Source organism: Leopardus geoffroyi, chromosome A3 (assembly GCF_018350155.1).
Source record: "Leopardus geoffroyi isolate Oge1 chromosome A3, O.geoffroyi_Oge1_pat1.0, whole genome shotgun sequence".
In the NCBI taxonomy this organism is placed as follows: Eukaryota; Metazoa; Chordata; class Mammalia; order Carnivora; family Felidae; genus Leopardus; species Leopardus geoffroyi.
The window spans coordinates 95,526,187-95,550,464 of record NC_059336.1 but is presented as its reverse complement, the minus strand read 5'-3'; the positions used below and the strand labels follow the sequence as shown (position 1 = coordinate 95,550,464).

General features: G+C 42.2%; 1 protein-coding gene across 5 annotated transcripts in view; it reads right to left on the bottom strand.

Annotated features, from left to right (window-relative positions):
* CTNNA2 (catenin alpha 2) overlaps positions 1–24,278 on the bottom strand; it is a 1,108,364-nt gene that overhangs the window by 561,967 nt on the left and 522,119 nt on the right. The gene's annotated exons all lie outside the window — the stretch shown is intronic.

The following is a 24,278-nucleotide window of genomic DNA, read 5'->3' as shown; positions in this document are numbered from 1 at the left end:
CCTCTTCCTAACATTATTCTCAAAAATCATTTGATGATTCCCCAGCTCAACCACTGACTCAGTAGAGCTAAGAATCCAAACCAGGTTTGGGGGAAAAGATCTCTGGGTTCCATCACTACAGATCTGTAGGGTGACGTTAAAAACATTAGGCTACCTGCAGAAAAACATTTGAACCGGGGTTGTGGTAAATCATAGGAAAAGCTCATGATGACAAGAAGCTATTAAATATAATGTTTTAGAAGAAATTTTAGTGACATTGAGAAATGCTTAATAGATTATTGTGAAAGCTACAAAACACCATATATGGCATGACTCCCATCCTGTAAGAGTGTATATGTGTGAGATGCCTATTATATAAACCAAAGATGCCCTCTGTGTATTGACTCCTAGGATGTATAATTTTTTACTATAGGCTGAGACACATTTTTACACATAAAATTATTTTAATAAGCAGATTTTTAGCTCCTTAGAGATTGCCTACTTTGCATTCCCCTGAAGCTGCACTCAACATCTGTAGCATAGATAAAATAAGTCCAGGGCTATAAAGACCCCAAGCTACTGCTGCCCTTCAGAGCTTTCTCTAAGTGTTTTTTGTTTTGTTTTTGTTTAGAGAGAGATAAAGCACAAGTTGGGGGGGAGGGGTAGGTGGAGGCAAAGGGAGAGAGACAGAGAATCCCAAGCAGGCTGTAAGATTAGTGCAGAGCCTGACAAGGCAGACACCGGGCTTGATTCCACGATCCTGGGATCCTGAGCAGAAATCAAGGGCTGGATGGACCCTCAACCGACAGAGCCAACCAGGTGCCCCTCTTTTTAAGTGTTTTTTTTTTTTTTTAAAGTAATCTCTACACCCACCATGAGGCTCAAACTCACAACCCCAAGATCAAGAATCACATGGTCTTCCAAAGTAGTGCAGCCATTCTGGAAAACAGTGTGGAGGTTCTTCAAAAATTAAAAATAGATGTACCCTATGACCCAGCAATAGCACTGCTAGGAATTTACCCAAGGGATACAGGAGTACTGAGGCATAGGGGCACTTGTACCCCAATGTTTATAGCAGCACTTTCAACAACAGCCAAATTATGGAAAGAGCCTAAATGTCCATCAACTGACAAATGGATAAAGAAATTGTGGTTTATATACACAATGGAATACTATTGGCAATGAGAAGAATGGCATAGAATAATACGGCGATGAGAAAGAATGAAATATGGCATTTTGTAGCAATGTGGATGGAACTGGAGAGTGTTATGCTAAGTGAAATAAGTCAGGCAGAGAAAGACAGATGCCATGTTTTCACTCTTATGTGGATCCTGAGAAACTTAACAGAAGACCATGGGGGAGGGGAAGGAAAAAAAAAAAGTTAGAGAGGGAGGGAGCCAAACCATAAGAGACTCTTAAAAACTGAGAATAAATTGAGGGTTGATGGGAGGTGGGAGGGATGGGAGGGTGGGTGGTGGGCACTGAGGAGGGCACCAGTTGGGATGAGCACTGGGTCTTGTATGGAAGCCAATTTGACAATAAATTTCATATAAAAACAAAACAAAAACCAAAAAAAAAAACAAACAAAAAACAAAGGGGCCAGCCAAGCACCCCATGCCCTTCACAGCTTTCTGACCCAGAGACTCCCCCATGCTGTTGAGCCACATTACTTAGATCCCTCTTTTTCTCAAAGGTCCCATGCCCTCCTCCTCTTCATACTTGCTGCCTCCAGGCATTAGCCTCTGAACAAATGCCTGCCCTGAGGGACATGCCCAGGCAAGCCTGTCCTTGGAGAGCCCAACCAGGCCAGTGTGTGCTGCTGCCACCTTGTGGTCATGTCTTTTTTCCTTCGTTTAGCTCCCAAATCCCTTGGATCTCTGAAAATGTCACCTTAGGTCTCTTATCTCCAGGAGGTCTAGAGAATGCTGGCTGCAATATCATATCACCAACCCACATTTCTACAAATATTTTCAGTGCTTACGATGTGATTTTTACCTTTGTAGGAAGCTTCTGGCTTCTACTCATGATTGCTTCACTTCAATTGATTCAAATATGAAAATCAGTCTTTTTGCCTTCATTTCTACATAAAAATATACTCATACAACACATTTGTGCAACAGACATAACTGGAGGTTTGATGCTGAGTTGGAGGATGTTTTACAATAAGATCCAAGTGAACATCGAGCTCTGCTGTTCTTGGAAGTATTTTCTTGAAGCCCTCCCACCACAAGCTCCTCTCTGGCCCCTTACCCTTCCTATTTCCTCACAGATTCTCTCTCTTCACTATCTCTTCTCCCCCCCTACTCCCCATATCAGCCCCCAATAACATGGTGGTCACAGGCAATTTTAGCAGGAAGGGGTGGGGCCAGCATTGTGCCAGAGTTTTAGATTGATAGAAAAGAGATGAGTGGGTTCCCAATAGCATCTATCATCTTGGGGATACTTTTTGTTTATTTACAATAAGCATTCTGGGTTTTGAGAGATGTGTCATAGGAGAAGAGACACAAAATCTTAGAGCCAAATATGCTACCCAAAAGAGAAGACAAATAAAATAAACAATACAGAGCAGTAGGATACCCAAGAAGGCACTTTTCAAAGCTTACACACTGCAGAAATTCTGGGGAAAAGTGAGCTTGAGTGCCCAGGAACCTGGTACCTGGCAGAGGGGAAGCAGAGCTTGAAACTCTGTTAGGGGGATGCTGTGGGTGAGGGGCCATGGGAAGAGAAGGGAAAGGTAGAATGACATTTTAGAGGAGGAATGTGATCTGTGCAGTCGCCAATGTGAGAAGTCTGGGGAATTCTGACTAGTCCAATTTGCCTGGAAAAACGGTGGGAGGAATGAAAAGTAGGCTCTTATAAGACAGCCAGATGGAGCTAGATTAGGGAGAGATTAAGATACCAGGCTAAGGTTCTGCACTATACTTTAAGTCAGAGTTTCTCTAATTGAGAATATGTGAAGCCCTCTGTGTCTCTCTATAGACTTCAGTTTAAGAAGCATTGCATGCCTTGGAAAAGGATCAAAATCTGCCAATACATTAGATTCCCTTGCCAGGGCATTTGGAACTCTTCCTTTTCTCCTAAGTCTTAGTCTGTCTCTCTCTTTCTCTTTCTCTGTCTCTCTCTCTCTCTCATACACACACACACACACACACACACACACACACACACACACATATAAAACTTTGCTTTGCAGGAGCCTCACTTCACTATTTTCATTTGGAAGTTTTGCCTAAATCCAAGAATCCCTTTGTCCTATTTCTAAATCACAGCTCACATGGACTACCACCTTTGAGACTAAGTGTTCAATCATTCAACAACCAGCCCCACGACCCCTGCCATTGTTCCCATCTACTACCAAGTAGTATGTATAAGCCTGAGCAGCATTTGAGAAAAGAATCTTCCCTTCCCTCCATCCCAGTCTCTCATCTCCCAGACTAAGTGCAAGCTGGGACCCTGCTCAGAGTTATTGAATGGAAGGGCCAGCAATGACTTATCAGTCTGGGTGAGAGAAGTCTATTACCTGCCAACCATACATCAAGTGGTTTTCATCTCAGGTTCACACACCATGGCAGGAAGCCCACAGCGGGAGCAGAGCAGTAAATTCTCTCCAGGGTTAATAAAACTTTGTAGTGGGCAACAACGACAGACAAGGTCTTGATTGCAACATGTGAGGTGGCAATTTCTGAATGAGTAACCAAATCTATATTTCAAAGTAAAAACTTAGAGATGCTTTCAAAGGAAGGCATTCAACAGAGCAGGATTTTACAATTGAAAGCACAAAATTGGGGGGTGGTACTTTTCACCAGAATATTATTTACCATCTCACTGTCCCCGCTTGTTACAATTCTTCCATCTAATGTGTTTGGTCCTATAGTTTTTCAAAGAAGGTGGGGTCCATTTTTCCTTTCTGTGACTCACCACCAGCTGGATCACAGTAGCAATGAGGAAAATACAAAAGTGCTATACAGAAAGGTTCAAGGTTGGGGATGAAATGATGTGAAGTTCCTTGTAGTAGGTTGAATAATGGCCTCCAAAGCTATCGGATCCTAATCCCTCGAACCTGAAAACATTACGTTATTTGGAAAAAGAGTCTTTGCAGATATGATTAAGTTAAGGATTTTGACATAGGGGGCTTATCCTGTATTATCTGGTTGGGCCCTAAAAGCAATCACATGTATTCTTATAAGGAAGGCAGAGGAAGGAAGAGGCAACAAAGACAGACAGAAAGGAGAGGGCAATGTGACCATGGGGACAGAGAGTGATCTGGACAAAGAATGCCAGCAGCCACCAGAGGTGAAGAGATGAGGAACAGACCGTCGCCTAGAACATTTAGAAAGAGTATAAGCAGGCTGATATCTAGATTTTGGCACACTGAAACTGATTTTGGATTTCTAGACTCTCAAACTATTAAGGAATAAATTTTTGTTACTTTAAGGAATCAAGTGTGTGGTAATTCGTTACAGAAGCACAGGAAACTAATACATTCCCCAGACACAATCCCCTTATATAGGATACTCTTGGAAAATACCCAGGAAGTATTTCTGCCTGGGCATCACACCATCGGTTGTAGAGTAGACTTAAATACAAAACTGCCTTATTTGAAGGACTGGAGTGCCCATCTCAATTTTACTGGAAAGTCAGAGCAAGTTAGAATAGGCTTACTCATAGCTCCAAAGGGTTAAACAAGCCTGTGGCTAAATCATCCATCACTCCACGAATTCTGGCTCATTCTACCTGCCACTAGCTAAGGGCATAGGGACTACGTCTCATAGAAGAACATGAGAGATGTTGATGGTGATGCTTTGATAACAACTGCCAGATTTCTGAACCTAGGAGAGGGTACTGACTGGCCATTCACCATTTCCTTTGGTCTCCTTTCCCCAACTCCCACTCCCCAACTCCAAAGTTTAAAAAAAAAAAGTTTAAAATGAATAGTCAAAAACCTCAGTATCAAATAAAAATGAATTGTAATTTGGCAATAGCCTCCAATCATATACTTGTGCTTTCAGCATCAAAGACGACGTGGGCTATTTTAATAAACAGTAAGATGAAAAGCAGCGAGCCAACAAAGCGTGACAGGATTAGAAAAAAATCACAGCAATGTGCAAGGAGTTGCAATTATATTTCCAGTTAAAGAGAGACGGAGGAAGTTCAACTCCATTTTCAGCAATTTGCATGTTTCCCACAAAGAGCTTTGCTCTAGTTAATGGCCAAGATGATAAAGAGGAAAAGCATGACCTCCCAGTTACCTAGTGCCATTCCCTGCGGGGTCTCTAGGTACTTCAAAGCACTTAGCACACTCAATTCTGTGGCTTCTCTTCCAGAAAATGGCCTCCAGGACTATGCCTGCAAGCAGCATTGTGAGGCTCTCTTTGGTAATCCTCAGCTTCTGCCTTCTGAATCTTTCTCCCTTCTCTTTCTCTGTCTTTCCATCAAGCCAGTGCTTCTATGCCTGCCCTCCCTCCCCACACCAAAACAGCTGTATTAGCTGTCTATTGTTGCATAACAAATCACCCTGGAACCTACAGGCTTGGGGCAACAACAAACATTTACTATCTCTCACAGTTTCTGTGGGTCAGAAACTGGAGAGCAGCCAAGCTGAGTCCTTGCGGCTTGTGGTCCCTCAGGAGGCTGTAGTCATCTCAAGGCTTGAGTGTAGCTGGAGTGTCCACTTCCAAGTAGGCTCACTCACAGGGTTGGCAGGTTTGTACTTGCTCTCAATAAGAGGCCTCGGGTTCTTGACACATGGACGTCTCCATATGTTTTCTTCAGTAGCTTCATGACCAGGCAGCTGGCTTTCCCGAGAGTGAATGATCCAAGAGAGTAAGGTGGAAGCTGCAATGGCTTTTAAGTCTTAACCTCAGAAATCATGTTTCATTTCCATTCTATCCTTTTGGTTACACAGATCAGCTCCATTCATGCAAGAGGAATTTTACACAAGAGCCTGGCTATCATAAGGCAAGGATTATTGGAGGCCATCATGCAGACTAGCTACAATAGCTTTTCCCTTAAATCAAAGTGGGGATACTAGTCACTATGCCTCTGCAGAGAATAGGAACAAGTTCAGGCATAGTCATTCTCTCTTATCCTCAAGAAACACATGGCTTTAGCCAATCTTTAAGTTATGTGGAGGATTTGGAAGTTATTTGGGGGAGGGAGTTTTATGAATTTAGATCCTATAGGCAACTGCCCATTCCTCAGGTGGACAAACAGAGCTATGACAGGTCGGCAACATTTATTTTTTTCTGGAATGAAAACGAAGATGAGGATGACAGCTAATGCTTTGTGAGCTCTATGGCATACATCATTTTATTTAAATCTTACCCTATCAGGGCATCTGAGTGGCTCAGCTGGTTGAGTGTTCAACTTTGGCTCAGGTCATGATCTCACAGTTCATGAGTTCTAGCCCCACAACGGGCTCTGCTAACAGGTCAGAGCCTGGAGCCTATTTCAGATTCTGTGTCTCCCTCTCTCTCTGCCCCTCCCCTACTTTCTCTCTCTCTCAAAAATAAACAAACATTAAAAAAATTAAATCTTACCCTATCATGCCCTATTAAATATGGACAGGTGAATTCATTCATTTGCTGAAGGTAAACAATTCAAGAATGGCAGACCTAATATTGGGATCTAAATGGGCAGGTATTATGATCTTTACCACTATATTATCTACTCTCCAAAGAAAAGCCATGAAGCAAAAGATTGCCATCTGCCTCCCCTTAACTAATTTTCCCCAGATTTCTAAAGCTATGGTACTTTCCCCTGCCCCCCCCGCCAAAACCCCCAAGCCATTCATGGCAAATAACATTAACAAGAACTACAAATTTCCATGGGTCTATCCAAGACTATGACAGTCTGATCACATAAGGTATCAGTCCACTAATTTCTTACACAAAAATGTCAGGAGAGGGGTGCCTGGGTAGCTCAGTCAGTTAAGAGTCAGACTCTTAATGTCAGCTCACATCTTGATCCCAGGGTCGTTAGTTTAAGCTCCATGTTGGGCTCAGTGCTGGGCATTAAGCCGATCTTAAAAAAAACAATCTGGGATGCAAGTCAGTAGGAGAGCTTTCATTTGGAATGCAGACTTGCATTTGTACTAATTTATATTTTAAAATATAAGTCCTTTATACACCTTTCTTCATCAACAATCTTAACGTGCTAGTTTATTGAAATAGTAAGCATGGTGGACTATTGTAAGCAAAAGTGGCCCTGATTATTCTTCTATCCCTTGCAATGAGACTTTGTCCAGCTTCCCATTAGGAGATGGAGTTTACTTCTCTTCCCCTCAAATCTCGATGTTGCCATGTGACTTCCTTTGGCCAATGGTTCATTAGAAAATATGACATAACCAGAGACTCTTGAAAAATGCTTGCACTTTGGGGCTTGTCCTCTCTTGCTGCTGGGAATCTTGAGACCACCCTATGAAGAAACTGATGCTAGGCTGCATGGAGGAGAAATGAGGTGACCTTGGCTGATAGCCTGCCAAACACTAGTCATGTGCAGAGGCCAACTTTGACTTTTCAGCTCCAGCTGAGCCACCAGCTGACAGGAGCTTTTTGAGTGAGTCCAGGCAACACGAGTGAAAAAAAATCATCCAGTTGAGCCCAAAGCAAACTGTCAATCAGCAATAAAAAATGAGCCAAGGCATGAGTGTTGTTTTAGCAAAAATGCTAATACAGTAATAAGGCTAAGAGATGGTTCTGTATTGTTTCTCATTGATTAGACCACCTCTAACAGAATCATCTTGGCCTTGTTAAAAAAGCAACTTCTTAGGACCACCTCAGAGAAACTAAATCAGAAATTGAGATCATGGTCAGGAATCTATCATTTTATTTTTTCATCTTATAACTGAAAGTTTGTACCCTTTTACAAATCTTTCCCTGTTTCCCCTACCTGTGAGCCCCTGTGAGTGCCACTCTAGTATTTCTATGATTTCCATTTTTTTTTTTTTTTTTTGGATTCCTCACATAAATGATGCCATGCAACATTTGTCTTTCTTTATCTGGCTTATTTCACTTAGCATAATGCCCTCCAGGTTCATCCATGTTGCCACCAATGGCAGGATTTCCTTATTTTCAAAATCTGAGTAATAATTCAGTGTGTGTATGTGTATATCACATTTTATCTATTCTTCTATAGATGAATACTTAGGTTGTTTCTATAACTGGGCTATCATGAGTAATGTGACAATGAACATGGGAATACAGATAGGTCTTTAAGACAATGATTTTGTTTCAGAAATCCATCATTTTAAACAATCATCCCCAGATGACTGTTATGCACATGAGCATTGATAACCCAGTCATCATGTTTTACTAGAGAGGTCAGTGCACATGCCAGCTTAGAATGGAGAAGGTTCTGCTTGCTAGATTAGGGCACTGGACATTAAGACAATTATGGTTTTATTGGGTTTCTTCCTCTCCCACCTCCTCCCTTCTTTTCTCTCCTGATCCCTCCCTAGTTCCACACATTTCACTATTGCTTTATGTTTCCAATAATTGTAACAACTCTCTTTCTTTGTAGTTCATATACTGGTTTGGTTGCCCTCAGCTGTGGTCATATAGTCTAAACTACACGATGATTCCTCGAGAGCCCTCAGAAGAGATCCATACCAAATAACTAGGAATGAATAGAGTGTGAATTGCATATTTTGTAAATGATCAAATGTTAAATAGTCTATTATCCCGGGATGGTAACAGCAGGTGTTACAAATACAAATTCAGTGTTGAAGCTCAAGAGAAACAAGAATAAAACAGACAGGAGTGAATGTTCAGGTTTATCAATGCTGTAAAATACATATTGTCATGATATGTATCTAATAGTTGGTATCTTTCTCTAAGGAATTTCAGAAAATTTCCAGAGATGTAAGCATTCTGACTTCCTATTCCTCCCATGACTCCAAACCAAAACCTGTTCATCAAGTACAGTCCTAACTGTAGACATCCACATAACGGGTGCACAGAGGCACATTCCACCAAAGTTCTTTACCTGTCTGCCAAAGATTCCTAAATATTATTAGAGCCTTTTTTGGCAATAACTTGACAAAATTATTTTGGAAATATTCCACAAAGAACATTAGCTTTATTTTTTAAAGATCAATAACTTGTTTTTGATCACATACTATATGTCAAGATCACTGAATAGGAGAGATAAGTAAACAAACCCTACTCTCAAAGCATTCACAATCTTATTAGGAAACAACAATGAATTGAAGGTTGCAAACCAATAGGAAAAATGTTTGAACTGAGGGCATATGAAGTTGCCTAAAGAACAGAAGAGGGAAAGGAGGAGAAAGAAGGCAGAGGAGGGGGAGGACAAGGGGAAAGAGTGTCACCCCACAACTCTGCTTTGGGAGGATGGAGGTTTCACAAGTATCAGTCATAATGCCTGGACTTTGTCTCAGGGAAAGATGTGTAGGCATCTGCCAAAAAGAGAAAGAAAGGCACGCAAAGCATGACAGAATGTGGCTCACCTGAGGAAGTACAAATATTTGAGTATGTCTTGGGCTCACAGTGCACAAGAGGAGAAGAAGCTGAGAAAAGCAGAATACTATGAGACCAGTCCAAGAAGATTCTTCTGTGTACCACTAACAAATCTGATCCATATTCTCTAGTAATAGGGGGCCAGGGGAAAATGGAGTGAGGTCTTTGAATTAAGGTATCAATTACCCAATTATTGCAAGGTCACCTCAATAGAAACATCTAGTACCTTTGCAGGGACACCAGCTAATTGCTACTCGAAGAGAAAAGCCAAACTCAGGGTAAAAAGGCAATACTCACTGAACTGTGCACTTTAAAGTAAAGTGGTGTGGGGCGCCTGGGTGGCTCAGTCGGTTGAGTGTCCGACTTCGACTCAGCTCATGATCTCACGGCCTGTGGGTTCGAGCCCCGTGTCGGGCTCTGTGCTGACAGCTCAGAGCCTGGAGCCTGCTTCTGACCCACTGTCTCCCTCTCTCTCTGCCTCTCCCCCATTCTCACTTTGTCTCACTCTGACTCTCAAAAATAAATAAATGTAAAAAAATTTTTTTTTAAATAAAGTGAATTTTATGTAAGCAAATTTTACATAAATTGAGAAAAATTTAAGTATTTTTTACTAAGTATTAAAGGGTAGAAAATACGGCCAGAAAGGCTCAAATTCAATTTTCCAAAATTCATCATGAATTCAAAAATATTCCACAAAGAACATTAGCTTTATTTTTTTAAAGAATGATTTTAGAAAATAAGCATTGTAAAGTTGAAAATAACACGCATCATTTTCTTTTTGAAACCAAGGTGATGTTTATCTTGAAATGCTCAAAGCCACAGCGGCAAAGTCAGCTTTTTCCAAAGTTTCTCGGTAAACCACAGAACAGAGAAGCACAAACAGGCTGAGGGGTTCCCATTTCATAGTCTCCTATTCTGACACAATCTGAAAACATTAATTAGGCTCTCAACGTTTCGCTCTACATCTTTTCCCTCACTTTCAGTAGTCTGTCCCTACGCCAGTCAAATTCTTGACTCTTCAAGTCTCCACTTCAAATGCTGGTTCATTCACTCATTTACTCGTTCAGTAAAATATACTGTTTACAGTGTAGAGGTCATGTCTGAGACACGGGGACATGATCTTCTGCCCTCATGCAACTCTCAACGTAATACAAGAGATAAATTAAAATATTTGCAACACCCTGTGGTTAAGGGTAATGATAGATATGTACATATAGGGACAGAGATACACAAAAAAGAAAAGGGTCAGTGCCACGGACTGGGCAGGGGCAGGGATGAGAGAAGGAAGCACACAGAGAGACCATGGATGCTTAAGTTTTTCATTTGTCCTCAGAAGGTGGGTTAAGAAGACTATTGTTTTTGTGTTTTGTGTTCCAGGGAGTTGTTTCATAACATTACTTCATTTTACTATTAAATGAACTCATTAGGTTTCCTAATAATTACTTGCTCATTGTAGAATATTTAAAATGAACAGAAAATGGAAACAAAATTCCAGAGGTAGACACTATTTTAGCTCTGCTTTAGGAGGAATTCTTTCTAAAAGATATATATTTTTTTTTCCTTTCTGCTCTGGTTTTCTCTTTGGGTCATGTACATTCTTACATAATCAGGAATGGAATGCATGCCCAGTTTTGCCTCTTGTTTTTGTATTTCCTTCATTAACTTGAACAGTTTCCTATGTCATTAAATATTCTATAATACGTAACTTAAATTTTTTAATGATTACATATTATTTCATCCTAGGTTTGCCATGTCTTAGGCTTACCTGGGAAGCAGACTCTGAGACAGAGGTTTACAGGCTGGAGTTCTGCTGGGGAGGGCACTTCGCAGGTTGTCTGTGAGGGAGTAAGGGATGAAGGACTGGGCAGAGGGAAAGCTTGGAATGTGATGCAGCTGCCGTGGAGGCCCTGGCCCATCCCATAGGGAGTTCAGCTAGGATGGCCCTTCACAGTAGCCCCAGATAGGGGCACAGGGGTCATGCCGCTGTACCTTTGTGTGATATGATCATTGGATGCGGGCCGATGTAAACTTGGGCAAGGCCGATTCTTTCAACCCAAGGCTATCACAGCAGAGGGACTCAGATGTGAATATTCAATAGCCAACACTCCTGACAGCTGAGGAGATATGTGCCTTGACCCTGAAGGGGAGAAGCAGCAGCAGCATACCATAGCATCTACCACATGTTAAAATTCATTTATCCAGTATCTTATTTTTGGACGTTTAGGGTATGTTTTGAGAATGTATAGGAATAGAAGAGGGGAGAGCATTCCAGGTTATTGGGACGGGAGAACAAAAGCCTGGAGGCATGAAAAAGAAAGTGAGTAAGCAACACATGACTCCTTACAGCCATGATGGAGGGTTATAGGCGGACAGTGGTAAGAAGAGATGGGCGGGAGAGGTAGGCAGCTGGGGGCTGAGCCATGGGGTTTAGAGTTTATCTTCTAAGAAATGGAAAACATTGACTGCTTTGCCCAGAAGCAGCTGCTTCTGCTCAGGATACAGCGTTCTCTTTCAGTCCTGAGCTGAGAGGCCTAGAGGTAGCAAAGTTGCCATCAGACCCTCTGACACATCAGCCATAATTTGCAGGGACCCCTCCAGTTGTGTCTGCCTTTATCCAACTATGGTGAGAGCCCAGCCCAAGGAGCCCTCAGGTCTTGATCCACGTCTCTTCCCAGTGTCCAACAAGGTGGCACCTGAAGAGGTATAACTGAGTTCAGTGAGGTTATGGAGGGGGCCTGTGCAGGGGAGTCATAGGCAAGAGGCCAGCAGGGCAGGGCAGAAGCAAGTATACAATGTGTTTCAACTGGAGGGACAGAGGCAGTGCCCTTTCCCAGCATGGCTCTTCCTTGCTCACTCCACCCCTCCCCCAACCACGTGGACTGGCCAAGGCTGAGAAATCCTGGTGTAGAGAGACAAAACATCACTTTCTGGTTGAGTATCCTAGTAGTTTAATTTCTTCCCCTGATTAATCAATTGATTGGCCGATTGACATTTGGAAGAGATGAGCTGAGAATAGGTAGTAGAGATGAATCATGGTGGGAAATTTTTTCCTAAATGCCAAGCGGTGTCAGCAAGGCAGCAACACATAGTTCTGGTCACTATGAATGAATAAAGATCTTGGCTCTAGGCAAGAAATCCCCATTGTTTAAGTTTGTCAGGCCTTATTAAGCCAATGGCTCTGTGCTGATTGCAAACAGGGTGGGGTGGGCAAGAGAGCAAATGTGTTGCCATGGTGACAAGGGGAGAAGTAATTTGCGTGGGCAAAGCGATTGTCTTGATTCTAGGAAGTCGAGAGATAGGCTCACAGGCTGATGGCTAGAAATGGCTCTGAATCTCTCGGAATCATTAGGAATCAGTGATACGGACCCACTATCTTAACAGCATGCTGGTATCCAAGCGACTAAAATATGCCTTGACACGCTGAGAGAATCCAGGAGACTCCCTGACACTTGAAAAGAAGCAAAGTACTAATGGCTTAGTCAGGGGGGCTTAGATGCTATTGACTCAAATTTGGAGATTCAAAACCTTGCAAAAGCAAGGTTTCGATGTTCATTTATTTAATGCAAAATATATACCGGGCAACAGGTGCCATACACTGTTCTAAGTCCAGGATGTCATAAGCCCCTCTTTTTATCGATCATACCCGGTGAGGCAGGTTGGCTCACAGACTCTGCCCTGCATGAGGAACTTGCTGCAATACGTGACAGGGGAGCCCAGCAAGGCAACCTGACTACATACCACAAAATACAGTGTGTGCTGAAGAGTGATGAGCCACGCTTGGGTGGCAATGAGCTTGGTTAACAGGACTGCATTCCTAATGTAAGAGTCTGGCTTATAATTTTGCACAAATGCAGGGTCATGATGCTTCTCAGCAGATTCTTTACAAACACCATTGCAATACTTTAGAGCTTTGGAGGCATTTTAAAGAAAAAGAGCAAAAGGCACAAGCTGAAAGAAGAGGTCGGTTGCATGAACTATGAGAATTACAGTGCTGTTTAGCTGTTAACAAAAGATTCTTCTGAGGTATTATGTAAAGTGGGAAGGTAAATGCCTGAAACGCATCTCCCAGTAGATACACCTACCAGTCTTCCTTTACACAGGAAAATGGCTTGAAGTAGCATAAGGAGGAACCCCAGAACTGGGCTTGGTGTAATGCAGTGGGACCTGAGGGGAGGGCACTGTATCACTGTGGGTGTGGTTTCGTTTCTGAACTGAAGGGCTTAGTAGGGGGATCTCCACTTCAAGTTGTTATAATCTAAGGTTCTATGGCATCAACATCTTCTACCCTAAAAGCTCCCAAGGACCTAATTTCCTTACAAAGCAGCTGGATGGTCAGTAGCATGTAGTTAAAAGGTAAGTTCGCTTCTATGCCTGGAAGTAACACATCTCGCTGAGCTGGCAGTCATATAGACTCTCTCGGAACAAAAATAATTTTTAAGGTTTCTTTTTTCCCCTTCACAGTTTGAAGCTGACTGCCAAAGAATAATTGGAAATATCAAACCAATATAGCAGAATTGTCTGTCTGGGACAGTACAAAATCCTGAATCAGAAATGAGGAGTCCTGCCCTGTCACCAGCTACCAGGCCACCTTGAGCCAGCTACCAAAATTTTCTCATCTCAATTTTCTTTTCCGCAAATTGGGAGTCATGAATACTGTCTAGGATTTTAAAACTCTGAACATAAAAACTATTCTGGTATTGCAGTATTTTATAAGAAGTTTCCTTAAATTTTCTTCCTTCAAAATAACTTACTTTACAAAATGACAAGGAGACCCAGCGTTCTGTTATAGCTCTCAAGAGAATCCACAGAGCAGATGTTAAATACAACAAGGTTACCCTGGCAGATGCCAGGAAGGAGGAAGGAAATTAAGCCACTGCTTCTAGAGACCACTAGCTACACACAGTTAACCATTACTCTTTTTTATAAATGGATGAATAAGTGTCTGTCTGGGAATGACTGGATTGTTCTTTTTCCCCCCAGCTAGTTTTTTTTTCTTCCATTTTTAGTACGAACAGTGGTGGTGTTTTCTTTTGTTTCCTTTCAGTCAAGAGTGGGGGCTGCCTAGGGGCACCTGGGTGGCTCAGTCTGTTAAGCATCATACTCTTGATTTCAGCTCAGGTCTTGATCTCAGGGTTCATGAGATTAAGCCCCACATAAGGCTCTGCACGCACAGCACAGAGCCTGCTTAGGATTCTTTCTCTCCGTCTCTCTCTGCCTCTTCCCTGCTCACTTGTGTGTGTACACACTCTCTCTCTCTCAAAATAAATAAACAACTTAAAAAAAGAATGGGGCGGGGAGGCACCTGGATGTCTCAGTCAGTTAAGCCTCAGACTCTTGATTTCAGCTTAGGTCATGATCCCAGGGTCACGTGATCAAGCCCCATGTCAGACCCCGTGGAGCCTGTTTGACATTCTCTCCCTCCCTCCCTCTGCCCTTCCCCTGCTTGTGTGGTTGATCTGTCTCTTTAAAAAAAAAAGGGGGGGTGGGGGTGGCGCCTGAGTAGCTCAGTCAGTTAAGCATCCGACCTCAGCCCAGGTCATGATCCTGCGCTTTGTGGGTTCAAGCCCCGCAACGGGCTCTGTGCTGACAGCTCAGAGCCTGGAGCCTGCTTTAGATTCTGTGTCTCTCTCTTGCTCTGCCCCTCCCCCACTTGTGCTCTGTCTGTCTCCCCAAAATAAATAAACATTAAAAAAAAATTTTTTTAAAGGAATGGTATCAGCTCTTGTAACAATGTGATTCTCAGATCACATTTGTTTCTTTGGGGAACGTGCAACATAAAATGATCTCAGCCTCTCCAAACACACAAAACAATCCACAGTTTTCTGTTGATTTGAGAGTTAAAGTCTAGTTCCTGGTGTTTGACTGCTCATGGGGAGATGTTGATGGACACTGAAATAATGAAGACACAAAGGAAGGGCAGGGCCCAGCACACAGGCTACCATCACTAGCCCCTTCAATTCAGTGTCCCCGAATTCAGACTTCAGCGGGTAGCCTGCAAATTTTTGCTAACACTTAAAAGGAGGGATGGACTCCCAGGACACAGATACCAAGTGGGAGTATTCCATTATCGTCACTACAGCCTGCATCATGCACAGATCCAAGGCTACCCTCAGGCATCGACTCCCCAGAAGGTGAAAGACCTTCTCCCTTCATTAGCAGTTAGGCCCTAAATATGTGTTATTGCAATTTAAAGAACCAAAAAGTACACATTACATCTTTTCTTTTTCTCTTTTTTTTTTTCACATTACATCTTAATAGTATGTTTCCAAAAGTTAATTCAGGGAAAGTCACATGATCTGTTCCCTCAAGAATGAGATAATGATTGCACCCTCTGTCCCCAGCTGGCAATCAATCAATCAGGGGCATTTTCAATATTAAAAATAGTGTAATTATTGGGAGAAAAAATCAAATCTTAAGTCTCCAGAGTTATGGTTCAGTTCTCTTAAACTGAAACTATTAGTAGGCTTTTTATCCTATAGATTTACTTTGTAATGTAAAAGTTTAAAAAGTTTAAGTATATAAGCTTTATATAAATGCAACTTTTGTGGGCCCTTTCTTGCATTTATTTTTTTGTGAAAAATGTGAATCTGTTTTCCAAAATGAGTGAGCTCCACCTCTTCCTAGAGCGGGATTTTTTCAATTCATATTTTCATATAACAATTCACTGCAGGGAACCAGTTTCTGTTCTCACTTGCTGGAAGAAGACCATGACCCTGGAAAGGGTTGTGCTGATGGTACCGTGAGTCCTTCCACAAGTGTCAAGACTGAGCTTGCTTCTTAGGTTAGTGCAGATATTATAAGCAGTGGTGAAATTTTAGTGTCAGTCTTGCTCATAAGCTTAGGAAATTGCGCTTCCTGTGTTGGAAAGAGTCATGATGAGACATTTGCCTTTTCACATGGGAAGGGACCACATTGTCTCTTGATTCTCCAACAGGACATTGAGGATTTAAACTCACGCTTCGTTTACCAGTGGGTAATAAAGCAAAGCCAAAGGCATAGGAATAAGGCACGATGGAAACGTACAAAGGAGCAAGAGCAGTACATATAGTTTACAGCGATTTCATCAATGTATGGATAATCAGGAGTTGAATATAAGAAAGGTTTTACTGAGGCTCTGTGATTGGCTTCCCTTTTCCTTATGGTATTTACCTAATGTCCACTATGTGTGGTTCTCTGGGAAATTTTAAAACCATAGAGACCCTGCAGAGATTGTCAGGGGCACCCAAATATCTGTTTTCTCTTTGTGGATCCTTTGCTGAGAATAAGGTCACCCAGAGTAAGTATTCTCTTCTAGCCTTCCTCACAGCTAGATATCACCATGTGATCAGTTCTGGCCAATGGGATGTAGGCAGAAATGATGCAAACAACTTCATCTAGGCTTCCTTGGAAGGAAAAGGCATGCCTTCCTCTTGTTTTTCCTCTTCCCTGCCCGGTGGAATGTGCATTCAGAGGCTGAATGTCCCAGTTCCTCAAGCAGAAGCCTCATGTGGAGGATCCCAGGTCCCTGATGGTTGTGCAATGCCCACACCAACTATGAACCACCCACGTAGACTTTAGGACAGTCAAAAATACACTGCTCTTTTGTTTAAGATCACTACTCTTCCTTCCGGAGAACTTGGATATATACCTGCAATTCTCTGGCTTAAATGTTTGAGATCAGAAGCCAGAAACATGTGCACTCAGTTTGCACCAGTTTGGGGTGCCCTCTGCTCCCCTGAAAGTCATCAGCTGTGTTGGACTTCACGTGGGAATGTTCACATGGTCTCAAACCTCTGTAAAGGCTGTTCTGCATCAAAGTCACAAGTCAATGCTGATGCCAGGCAGGAGACACTGGGGAGAGTGGAGGACTGGCCCTCTAAGTGGCCAGCGTGCAGCGAATCGGAGAGTTAAAACTGCTCTTCAGGCCCTGTCGCTGGTAGCCACACCACAGCTCAGACCCCATGATGACAAATCTTCCAGTTTTCAAGAGTCACTGGAAATCTGGATTTCCATGGGAAATTGCTCGCTTTTTCAGTTTTAGCAACTAAAAGTTAACAAATACTTTCGAAATGGTGTGGGCCCCATAAAACATAGTTTTAGGGAAGATTTGGCCCCCTAGGCCAGCACTTCATAACTAGGGATAAGCAGGAGACAGAAAGGGAGGTTGTTGGTTGAAAGCCTGCAATTTATATGCACCAGTTAAGTGAAAGGCTCCCTGGACGCTTAGACCCAACCACTTAGGGCAGAGCCTGGGAGGCTGGGCCCTCCTCACAGACCAAGCCGCAATTTGGTTGCGTAAAACGAGCAAAAGCACACGATGGAAAAGAGTGAATGGGCACTTTTCATTTTCTTTCTATCTCTGGTTTTCAGTCACACGCGGGGTATAAGGCTTCTGAAGAACTGTGTTAGCCAGTGTGTGGTCCACTTAACTAAATATATCTCTGTGGTGCTACTTTTCAAAATGAGTATTTGTAAACAACAATTTCTGTGCGCTGATATCCATTATAATTTAAGACATAGTCATTTGAAGTGTAAGACGTGTATAAAGATATATACATTCATGCCTACGTACATATTTTCTGAGAAGAGGGGGCTAATTATATAGAGAAAGTTAACATAGAGAAACACAAAGAGGTTAGGATAAATGTGCCATGCAACACTACTGGGCCAACAGAAGATTGCTAAGGGCTTTACGAAACAATGTGCTGGTGGCCCAGGAGTCAGGGCCTGGTAAGACATAGGGAAGTTCAGGCAGCCAAGAATAAGAGATTGTTAGAAGGTGTAGAATCCCAGCCCTGCATTTTAGCAAGATCCATAAGGAGATTCTCAAGCACTGATTTGAAAAGTTGCATGACAAAGACAGCCACAGGTAGTGTTGAGAGACACATGACCCCTTTTCTGTCTGGAGAGGGCACTCGGTCTGGAGAAAGAACAACTTGAGTCCTATTTATACCAACTAAGAGAGTTTCTTGACTTGTCAGTTTTCCTCATCTGTAAAATGAGAGTAATAATGTCTCATGGGATGGAGACACTTACTTAATAAGCTCTAAAGGATTGTCCAACTGTAAGTCGTCTTAGTTACCACCCACCTGCGTCCTCATTATGCATGCACCCACATCTTGGGTCACTTTTTAAATATATTACCCTTGAGGAATTCAACTTGAAAATGCCAAAGTGTTGGCTAGAACTAAAGACAGAAAGCCACTTGCCTAAACCTGAAAAGCTAGAATAAGTGTGCAGAAAATAAGCGATAATTTGCTTTTGGATTAAAAACAGGCTATAAAGAAAAGTCCTAACTTCAGGACAAGTCCAGGGTAACAACCTAAATGTGGTACATGGTAAAGCAAAAACTAAAAATTTATTTAGTTTTAATTTTTTAAACATTTATTCATTTTTGAGAGACAGAGTGCAAGCAGGGGAAGGGCAGAGAGAGAGGGAGACACAGGATCTGAAGCAGGCTCCAGGTTCTGAGGTGTTGGCACAGAGCCTGACATAGGCCTCAAACCTACCAACCATGAGATCATGACCTGACCTGAAGTTGGAGGCTTAATTGATTGAGCCACCCAGGCTCCCCTAAAAATCTTTTAAAAATCATCTTAGAGAAGCATAATCCTAAAAGATTAACTCCTCACTTCACACCAAAGACACGGGGAACAAATGATGTAGGAAAAAACAAACAAACAAACAGAAACAATGACAAAACAGAAAAATGGACACAAGCAAATTTCAACCCACCATTACTCACTTCAAGGCTCTTTGGTACACACACTCTGTCTCCCGTCTGGACGTTCAGTATACCACTCACATTGGCTCCCTGAATACAGATTACAATAAAGGAAGCTTCTCTCAAATGTTCTGAAGAAACTGTTAATTTATTTTATGCAAACTCCTTCTGCCCATTTCAAATCCTCCTCACCTGATGAGGCAGGTTAACCAAGACTTGGGATGATCATTCACAGTGACACTGCTTAAGTTATCAAATGTGCCTGGATTTAAGGAAATCAAAGATATATATCTATATAGAAATGCATACACACCCACACATACATATGTATATACGCTTAAGTTTCACTGTATCTATAGTAGGGATAGCTTCAGTGACATATCATTTATAACAAATTCATTTTATAGAATGTTTTCTTTTTTTTTTTTTTTTTAATTTTTTTTTTTCAACGTTTATTTATTTTTGGGACAGAGAGAGACAGAGCATGAACGGGGGAGGGGCAGAGAGAGAGAGAGAGAGAGACACAGAATCGGAAACAGGCTCCAGGCTCTGAGCCATCAGCCCAGAGCCTGACGCGGGGCTCGAACTCACGGACCGCGAGATCGTGACCTGGCTGAAGTCGGACGCCCAACCGACTGCGCCACCCAGGCGCCCCTATAGAATGTTTTCAAATGCATGCATTGCAATCTGCAGCTTCAGTTGGCAAGTGAACTCAGGTCTTCTCCTAAACAGATGAACCAGCTGCAGGGAAGTCATATCGCGCATGGTGGGGTGTTTTGTTTGATGCAGGAATTCAATATGGCTTGAATTAATACCTACACGGCATCAAAGGCATATCATACCTTTATGAGACACACATCTGTTTGTGGACTGGAGGGCACATGGGCAAGTATATGTGGTGGTTTTTACTAGCTGGTCTATTTCTCTTGTTTCACAGACAGGGTAACAAGTTTTGGACAGATTGTCTCAATTGTCTCAATCTTAATTTCTTCATTTGAAAATGTTAGTATTTGAGATGATATTTGAAGTCCTGAACAAGTCAAACATTTATGATCCTATGGTTTTAACAGTCCCATATACCTCTGATGTGTCCTTATTGCTCTTAAAATCAATGGGATGTATAAACTATTTAAAAGACCTAGTTTCCTTAGAACTACAGAATCCAGGACTTCTGGGTGGCTCAGTTGGTTAAACATCTGACTCTTGATTTCAGCTCAGGTCATGATCTCACCGTTTGTGGGATCAAGCCCTGCATCAGACTCTGTGTTGGCAGTGTGGAGCCTGCATGGGATTCTTTCTCTCCCTCTCTCTCTGTTCCTCCCCTGCTCAAGTGTGTGCATACTCTCTTCCTCTGGCAAAATAAATAAATAAACATTAAAAAGAAAGGACTACAGAATTCATTGAACACAGGCCTGTTTAGGGGGAAAATGCACTGCAAGAAATGAAATGTTCAATAAACAAATGACCAGAATCGTTTGCTATCTCTGAGCTGGGGAAATCGGAGACATCACGATGCTTCTGTGAAGGGTATTTTTCTGCACATCACTGTTTCTGAGGAGCCAGAACTGCACTGAAGACCCAGTCATTCTTCAGTTGCCTCAGGAGATCTTCAAAGAGATGCTGGCATGGCCTGAGTGGTGGCCTCTGAGCTCCCTCTCTTCCTATATACTGACCTCCACTGCTTTATTACTTAAGCTAGCCCTCAGTTTTTGTTTTTGTTTTTCAAATTGATTTTTGGATCTATTTGTTATCTGCCTGCAGTTTTGCTAATAGCCAAAAATGTAAATTTATAGGCAAATGTGCAGGTGTAGCATTTTGCGGTGAAAGTTAATTGCTTGCTTTTCTGGATAAAAAGCAAGCTTTCACATTTAAAATATGAATGATCTATTGAACAGAATAGGATTTACCTAAATCCCTGTCGCTATTATTTGCTTGAATCTATAGGTATTTCCAAACCATAAAAAACATATCCCAACCCTTTTTCCCCCTCAAGATTACACAATACAACAGAATTCAGAAAATGGAAATAAATTCACCATTATAGACGGACTTGTTGCTAAAGTCCCACTAATAAATGTGGAATGACACATTTGACCTGAAAATAAGAGATGTTCCCATGACTAAAGAAGTAACTGTCCGTGACAATCCCATGAGATCCTAGAAGTCTCTTAAAATTCCCAAACCTTGTGGGGCGCCTGGGTGGCGCAGTCGGTGAAGCGTCCGACTTCAGCCAGGTCACGATCTCGCGGTCCGTGAGTTCGAGCCCCGAGTCGGGCTCTGGGCTGATGGCTCAGAGCCTGGAGCCTGTTTCCGATTCTGTGTCTCCCTCTCTCTCTGCCCCTCCCCCGTTCATGCTCTGTCTCTCTCTGTCCCAAAAATAAATAAACGTTGAAAAAAAAAATTAAAAAAAAAAAAATTCCCAAACCTTGTTAATTGGTGCTCTTTATAATCTCCCTTTGCTGTTTGAATAATCATGAACAGTATTTCCCATAACACTACATATACTGAGAAAATTATTACAAACGGGTCAGGTTTTCTATAAGGAGTTTTTATCAAGTTTTCTCTTTAGTAAGGGTTTGGGTCCACAGTCTGTATCATCAGAGCTGTTGTGATTTGTGAACCTGTCAGGCATTCCCCTCGGGGGGCTCTGTTTATTCTTGTTCAGGTTGCAGCCCTCTCTTTACTAACTTCGCATATACCCAGAACTGTGAAGCTAGGGCCTGAGAGCTCAGCAGATGGCTCATCCGGGCATGGTCGCAAGGAACACCATGCAAAGGACATGTGGTGGGCTGACTTTGTAAATATGCTGCAAGAGAAAAACGATTAGCCACATATGTCTCTGATTTCCTGGTCAGCTGGAAGGCAGGCACACTGAGCCTGTCCGCTCTCTAAGGCAAAGGAAGGAACACGCTGTCTAAATAACTGAGGGAAACACAGGGCAACCCCGTTCATACTCAAGATTTCACACAGCTGCACCTTGTCATGAATGTTTTATGTCTTCATGGTTTAGGAAAGCGGTATGGAAGCTTACAGTCAGATTTTTAAGACTTTATCCATTATCCAGGCTCCCTCCATCCCCACATGCACTTTGTAGTAATACTCAGCCCATCACTATAGTAATTCAAATGGGCAGCACCAACTTATTAAGAAAAATCTTATTTTATTCATAATTCCTACTCTATTATATTGTTTGGGCAGGACGGGAAAGAGGGCACAGAAGGGGAGGAATCTCTCCTTATGTCAGGCGACTGAAGGAGAGCCTCTTGGGACGTGTTGGGTTGAGGCAACAAGCCTAAACCTGGTCAAGCTGTGGTCTTCGGTGGGAAGGGGCAATTAAAAGACAGCATGTTTTTTTTTTCCTGCCAAGCTTTCTAATGGGTACATACCAGAGTTGTACAGAGAACAGAGAAGGGGGAAAAAAATTCAAAAAGAGCAACTTCATCAGATTCTGGAAGACCCTAAGGACAGGACAATGACAAAGACAATGGTGTAGCCCTTCAGGAGCTGAGGCTACAACACTGCCCTCAGTGGGAGCCAGGAAGCCTCCCATGTCCAACAGAGAGGAAAGTGTAATGTCACAGAAATGACACTATACAGACTGCTGCTGGGGAAAAAGCAGTGCCTGGCACAAGGGCTCCAGATGTGAACACTCCAGATGTGCAGTGTCTGGCACAGGGCCCCCTGACTTCGAGAAATAGCTGTGAGTTTGGAATTTCCAAGGGGGCTAGAGGTCCTAGAATAGCGGTTAGGCACAAGAGCTATAGGTAAAAATGTGAAAAATTACATTAATTCTATCAAAATGTGTAACAATTTTTATTGTTTGGGCACTATTAGGCATTTCATGCTACACATCTTATATGCATATCACATTCTTTAAAACTCATAAAGAGTTGGCTCAGTCCGTTAAGCATCTGACTTCAGCTCAGGTCATGATCTCACAGTTCATGGGTTCGAGCCCCACAGAGCCCTCTTGCTCTGTGTCTCTTGAAAATAAATAAATGTTTAAAAAAATTTTTAAAAACTCATAAATCCCCATGAGGGTGTACCACTGTCCGCATCTTTCAGGTAAAGACTGATGCTCACTGATACCTTCAGGATGAAGTGTCAGGGTTCAGTTTCCAGCATCATCTGACCTGAAGTCCATGCCTTCTTAGCTATTCTCCATTGCTCCCCTTATGAATGACCCAGAAACTGGCTGTAAATGAGATAACTTAAAAGAAAAACCAAGAAACTATTCACTAAATTTAGTCCTATATTTTCTAATGTATTTTTAAATATATTGCCATTTACATCTCTACTCTCACTTCCTAATTACAGACTAGATCTTGCTTCTCCCCTGCTGGAATGTCTCCCTGTAATCTCTAGACTATGGCTCCCAGTGGCATGATTCCAGCCCATATTTTCACTCTATCTCAAGCTACCTTCCCACCTGTATGCATCCCAGATTTCTACCACAGTTGACTGCTCACCACACTTGTGATCACACCTGCCCCTGCATAAATCGCTCTGTGCTTGTTTTCTTTCTTCAGAATCCAACATAGGCATCACTTCACCTCCAAGAATTTTCTCTGAGCTCACAGGCAGAACTAATGACTCCCCCCTCCGTATCATGACTGCACGTTACTTTAGATTTTGTTTCTAATATTTTCTTTCCAATATCAATTTGCATGTCCGATTCTTCCACAAGAGAGCAAGTTACACCAGGGCAGTGACTGTCTTCTTAGTCCCAGTTTCTCAGTGTATGACATCACGTATTTGGTGTACAAGAGTCACTCCGTAAATTAGGAACTGAGCTTCCTGGCTTGGGTTGTAACCAAGTTTGCCCCAGCATTATGTCAGCTTAATTCATTTATAGCAGTTAAGTTAAAAATATCTTTTTTTTTTTCCATTGTCATTGTCCCTTCCTTCCCACTGTCTCAAGATACACTTTCCCTCACCGATAAACCTTCCACTTGCTTGTGAGGCTGTCAAATAAAATACAGGTCTCCCAGTTAAATCTGAAATTCAGATAAAAAGCAAATAAATATTTTAGTATACATCAAATATTGCATGGTATGTAATTATACTAAAGAATCATAGTTTATATGGAATTCAAATTTTAACGGGATACTCCTTTT